The 6,116-nt window shown below is 34.7% G+C and overlaps 1 non-coding gene across 1 annotated transcript; it reads left to right on the top strand.

Annotated features, from left to right (window-relative positions):
• Positions 1-2,969: 2,969 nt before the first annotated feature.
• Positions 2,970-3,054, top strand: TRNAR-UCG (transfer RNA arginine (anticodon UCG)). Its single transcript has one exon. It is a non-coding gene; the product is annotated as a tRNA-Arg (tRNA).
• Positions 3,055-6,116: the final 3,062 nt, after the last annotated feature.

The raw sequence follows: 6,116 nt of genomic DNA, 5'->3' as shown, positions 1-6,116 counted from the left end.
GGGAACAGCTTCTCTCATCTAAGGGATACGATAGAAAAGTAAACGTAAAGGCTTTGCTGGGAAACAATGGCCTGATTAAGATTGTGGGAGAGGGAAATTAAGAAGAGAAATACTCAAAAGACCAAATACAAAAACTCATGACAAAAGGGCATGAAAGAACTTATTACAAAGACCAATTCAGGGGCATGAGGTAAATGGTGGTGCCCCTATTAGAATAAGAAATTGAAAAGAAAGGGAAGTGATTTGATTAATGTTTCATTGTGATAGATAGAATTTGATGTCATGTCAGAATAACTTGGTAGAATTTTTTAGTAGGAAGTTGAAAATAAATTACTAGAATTCATATAATGACTCAAAATAGGATTTAAAGTTTTGGAATTCAAAGGCATATCAACAGAGTAGAAACTGTATGAATGAGTGAGAAAAAGATATAATATAAAGTGGGCACATGGGTGAGCTAGATAGCCTCAGAGGAGCATGTGATGAACCAGTGAAAAAAACTCAGAAGGAGATGTTGAAGATTGAAGGCGAAGAGAGCTAATATATTAATAAGGATGCCAAGATAAGTGGGTTTCAAGAAGAATGATCACTAGTAACAAATGCGTAAGAAAGGTCAAGGAGGATGAAGTAGAGAAATAACTATTGAATTTTAAACAAGATCATTGGTGTCAGCCAGGAGAGCAGTTTCAGTACACCTATGTGGATGAAAGCCAGCTTTCGTGTGATTAAGAAGGGTGGTGAAAAATTAAACAGTAAAAATTGTATTTCTAGTATCTTGAATCATTAATCTTAATGTACTCCCGCAGTTCACTGACTCTTGGAGTTGCTAGAAACCTTTGAGATCTTATAGTTCAACATCTTTGAGTAAAAAGTCTGGGGAGTTGGTAATAAAACCTCTACACTTTAACTTCCAGGAACTTTTTGGGAGCTCAGTATCTCAGGGCATAATGTATTCATTGGTTAAAAGTTCCTTTTTACTAACTCATGACATAGTAATTTGAGTAGATATGGTTCTCTTGGCATTGTTTCATCCATGTGTGCTCTGGGTGTCTAAATAGCCATGGTTCTAACATTGATTTCTCCTCCTCTTCCTCCTTCTCCTCCTCCTCCTTCTTCTTCCTCTTCTTCTTCTTTAAATCACATGACAGAGGCTTTATCAATGTTGTTTTCAAAATATATATTCAAAATACTATGGTTGATGATCCTCGCAGTCATTTACCTCCTGTATTCATAGAAGTTAGCAGGAGTTTTTGTCTACTCCACGGAAAGAAAAACAGATGATGTAAAAATTCCTGTTGGAAGCACTGCAGGCCAACTCATATCACATCTCATTTTCCCATAAATATTCAATTTTAAAAGAATAAGTCAAATTTATACAACCTTTAATCACGCGTTGCTTTGGAATATTTCATGATTGTATATGTATGGTTTTCTTTGTTTCAGTCTTTCAGAAAACATAAGAGATTTTGTTGTACAAGTAGCAGAGGTGAATTGAATTCAAATTCTTATAACTGAAGTCTCAAAGAGACTTCAACTTTTGATATGCTGTGCTTATTGTTTATTTACAGTCACATTGCCATCTAGAGCAGAGTAAAATAAATGGAATGTTGGTCTTTCACACTTGTTTGCAAGATGAGATTTTTAGTTGACTAGGGAGAGTACCTGACATTTCCAAAATTCACATTCTTTACTTGAATTCACTGAAGAAGAAATAGTCGTGTCTGATGACTTCATTGGAATTGTTTGGGAGGGGACTTATTCTTATGAATGTCACCATATTTTTAGATATTTTAGATACATACCTTCATGAGAACACTTACAGAAATATTATTACAACCATCTTACGGCTATGGAAAGCCCTATACAAAATATAAAGATGACCCATGACCCGGCCATATTGTCTCTCCTAAATTGGGTCCTTCTTATCATGACTTCTTCCCTACAATCTCCCTCTAGTTTAATTATACTATCTCTCCAGCCAAAAGAACAAGCTAATATGGAACTTCGTACACTTAGAGTGTATGAAAGGCTTGAGGTGAACACTGAATGCATATGACTCAAAGCCTGTCAAATACACATCAAGAAGCAATGTGAAATGCCAAAGGAGCTATTTTAAGAGGTAGACAAAAATGTTGGAGAGGACAGAAGGGAACATTTAATAGATATTGTTTTAGAGAAAGCTCTATCATAATGAATAAAGTTACAAAATTGACTATATGATCTAATTCGAAATACATCTCCTCATGTACAGTATAGCATCTTCCCTCACGTGGCACAGTGTTAGTATATCTTTCCAAATAGCTAACTATCTCCAAATTGCAGCCCCCAATTTTTCTATGGGATTATTGTGTGGGGTTGGAGAAGGGGGTCTACTGAAACCTATTATCAGTTAGAAATAATCTCATAGGATCTATAAAATTCTCATATGGCTCAAGAGTCCATCTTCCAAGTGGGATCCTCATAAGAGGACCTGCCCCAGGTTAGGATACTAATACTGCTGTGCCAAAAGTCTCCTCTGGCAGTTTTAAGCAAGATAAACATTCTTTTTTTTTCCTTTATCTTTCTGAATCTGCATTTCTTATCATTGTCTCTATGATCCTTATACCTCTGGGTTGAAATAATTTCATGTTTTATATTTCTCTATGATGGCAGAGGCATGGAAGATGATGGTGCTCAATATGTTTTAAAGACCTTGAAATTAGAGCTATAGGAAAGCATGGAGGTAGACATTGAAATGAAAAGCCAAATTTGCAATTTGTTTTACTGTTATGCTCTAGTATTTGTCAAAATGGAAGCATTCTTCTTAACTTATACTATTTCTACATGTCATCGTTATGCCTGTGTATGAGAAAGCATCACAAAACCTCTTTGTAGATACTATGAAGGCTAGAGGAATATATTTTGTGGAATTTTCCCATTGTCATTCACAAGTGACATTGTTTCTTTTTAAAAAAAAGAAGTTTCGGGATGCCTGGGTGGCTCAGTTGGTTGAGCATCTGACTTCGGCTCAGGTCATGATCTCATGGTTCGTGGGTTCGAGCCCCACGTCAGGCTCTGTGCTGGCAGCTAGCTCACAGCCTGGAGCCTGTTTCAGATTCTGTGTCTCCCTCTTTCTCTGACCCTCCCCTGCTCACGCTGTCTCTCTCTCTCTCAGAAATAAATTTTAAAAAATTTTAAAAATAAAAAAGAAGTTTAAATTTTATCACAAAATGTAATAAATAACAAATATCCATGAGCATAAAAATAATTTATACTACTGTTTGGCATGACCAACAATAACCAACTGTCTGTAACCTTATTCAGTACACATTGTTGATTTCAAACAGCAAAACAATTGGGTTTAAAATTAAAAAACAAACAAACAGAAAATAACAAATGTTGTCAACCATGGGGAGAAATTAGAACCCCTGAACATTGTTGGTGAGGATATAAAATTATTCAGCCTCTGTGGAAAGCAGTTTTATGGTTCTTCAAAAAGTTAAACACAGAATTACCATATGACCCAGCATTTCCATTAAAGTATGTAACCAAAAGAACTGAAAATGGTTATCAAAGGAAAACCTGAATGCAAATGTTCATAGCATTCACAGCAGACCTTCACAATAACAAGATGGTAGAAACAGCCCAAATGCCCATGGACAGATGAATAAACAAATTTGGTTCAGCAGTTAAAAGGAATGAAGTATTGAGTGCTACAGCATGGATGAACTTCAAAAACATTATGCTGGGTAAAAGAAGACAGACACAAAAGGTTACATATTTTATGATTATACTTATATGAAATATACAAAATAGGTAAAACCGTTAAAAAAGAAAGCAGATGGATGGTGGCCAGGGGCTGGCGGGGATAGTGGGAAGGAAATGAGGAACAACTGCTAAATAGTACAGGGTTTTGTGCTGGAGTGATGCAGTTTTGGGGACTCTAGAGAGAGGTTGTGGTTGCATGGCATTGTGAATATATGAAATGACGCCTACTTGTTCATTTTAAAATGGTTAATTTTACATCATGTGAATTTTATCTCAATGAACAAGTTTGTGTTTATATAAATAACTTTAAATGCAAGATTTAGGCGGTTTTTCTCAGCATATCATATTGGGTGCAGTTTTAATTTCTACATCATTCTACATCACAAAGGAACATGACACTTAAAAGTCAAGGTTTCTAATTCCTGCTTTAGGAACTTCTACCATAGGTGTACCCTGCTTTAAACCATATCCAGTAATTAAGCAGAAGTTGGAAAACAAATTACTGGGGCCTTATTCACTTTCCCACGTATTTTTTGAACTTTAAATTTTACTTCAGAATAATTTTAAATACTGGATTGCTCCATTATTTATAGTTGGAAGTTATTTTCTAAAATGTAACATACAGACATTTCTACAGACATTTCAGGAACATATCTTTGCCAGCAAAATTTCACAGCAGACTTCCAGAAATTTAATTGCTTCCTTTATCATCCAACTGGAGAAGTAGTTTACCTGACTTGCTTGGCTCTATCAAGTGTTGGAGGAAGGCACACTTGGGCTCCATCCACTGGCGATGTGTGGCTAAGTGGAATATTATTACAATAAGTACAACAGATTCTTCATGCACCACTCACTTGATTGCTCTGTTATTGGCAGAAAATATCTTGAGTTTGCCTCTGCACCAGTGCATACTATTATAGCTGGTTCCTATTAAATGTAATAATTTGGTTTTCATCTTTGGGATATTTCTTCCTGAGGCCAAAATCTTTGGTAATGAGATTGGATTGGGACAAAGGGACAAATATAGATTGTTTTCCTGGAGTATCTTGTTTCTAATACAAGTGCATGATTGAATCCTTTGTTTTATTTTAATTCTTCTATTTGGTAGATATTTGATAGAATGAGAATAATTGCTATTGATGGCCCCATTAAATGAAATTTAATTGGTCTAGGAAGAAATATTTTCTTCTTTTCCTTCATGATTTCAACTTCGGAGGCAATAGAAATCCTTAGTTAAATATTTCAGGATGTATTAATAGATTGAAAGTGTGGTCATATATATCTTATGTCTATGCCACGTCTCATCAGAATAAATTTCCTTTACATACTACTGAAATAGGGTGCCATGTCCACTGGCATCTAGAAAATACTACCTAATGTTGCTACCACAGATATGTACATTATTTGAATTATAAAATAGGGCCATGTTTTTATGAATTATAGATGTATGGTCTTCTATTCAGAAATCACTTTACATATTTTATTTCTACAAATATGTACACTCAGCAAAAGGCTCATCTTTCCATCTACTTCAGTTATAACTCAATTTCTTAATATGGTACTATTTCAGTAGGACAGTATGTTAATTCAGAGACATAAATCCACCATAATTTTCAAATAGTGGCAGAAAATTATGCATAAATTGGAAGTGTAAAGTTATAAGCAAACTCTGTTTAAAATTTGGATAAGAAACATTGCCATAGAGATACAAAGAACAACAAGATACATTTGAACAACTCCAAAAATTTAGCTACTTATATGTGTAGTAAGTAACCCAAGAATCACGCTAGGAGTTATAGATCTAAGGATAAGAATAAGCCACAAATTGAACATAAAACTGTGATATTTTTATACTGAAGCACTAGAAAATAGAGGTATGGCATGGCAGCAGCAAATGAAGGATATATTATCCATGTCACTACCAGTGTATTTAGCTCAGATCAGGAGTATAATAGAGTATTAATTTTTATTGTGGATTCTACATGTTTCTGATCTTGATGAAGAATGAGACAATTTAAAATATATATTGGGAAAAATGGAAAGGAATTAATAAAATCTAATTTGGAAAAGAGAAAGATGAAGGAAGTCAATCATTTTTATTTTAATTTCTTAATTTATACAAAGTCTACTACAGGTAAGACACAATGTTTCCCCTGCTAGGACGATCAAAAACTTATTGCACTTCTTTCAAGATTAGTCAGTCTCTCTCTTTCTCTCTCTCTCCTCCCCTCTCCACCCATGTATATGTGTGTTAGTGTGTGTAGAGGGAATGACTCAGGTATAAAAAATAACTGTAGTACAAGATGGAATTACATTTTAAGGAGATTTGGAGGAATCAGTTACAGCTGGTTGAAGAAAACCTTTCTGGA

The sequence above is a fragment of the Crocuta crocuta genome, unplaced genomic scaffold (assembly GCF_008692635.1).
Source record: "Crocuta crocuta isolate KB4526 unplaced genomic scaffold, BGI_CrCroc_1.0 scaffold235, whole genome shotgun sequence".
Classification (NCBI taxonomy): Eukaryota; Metazoa; Chordata; class Mammalia; order Carnivora; family Hyaenidae; genus Crocuta; species Crocuta crocuta.
This window is presented reverse-complemented; position numbering and strand designations above follow the sequence as displayed.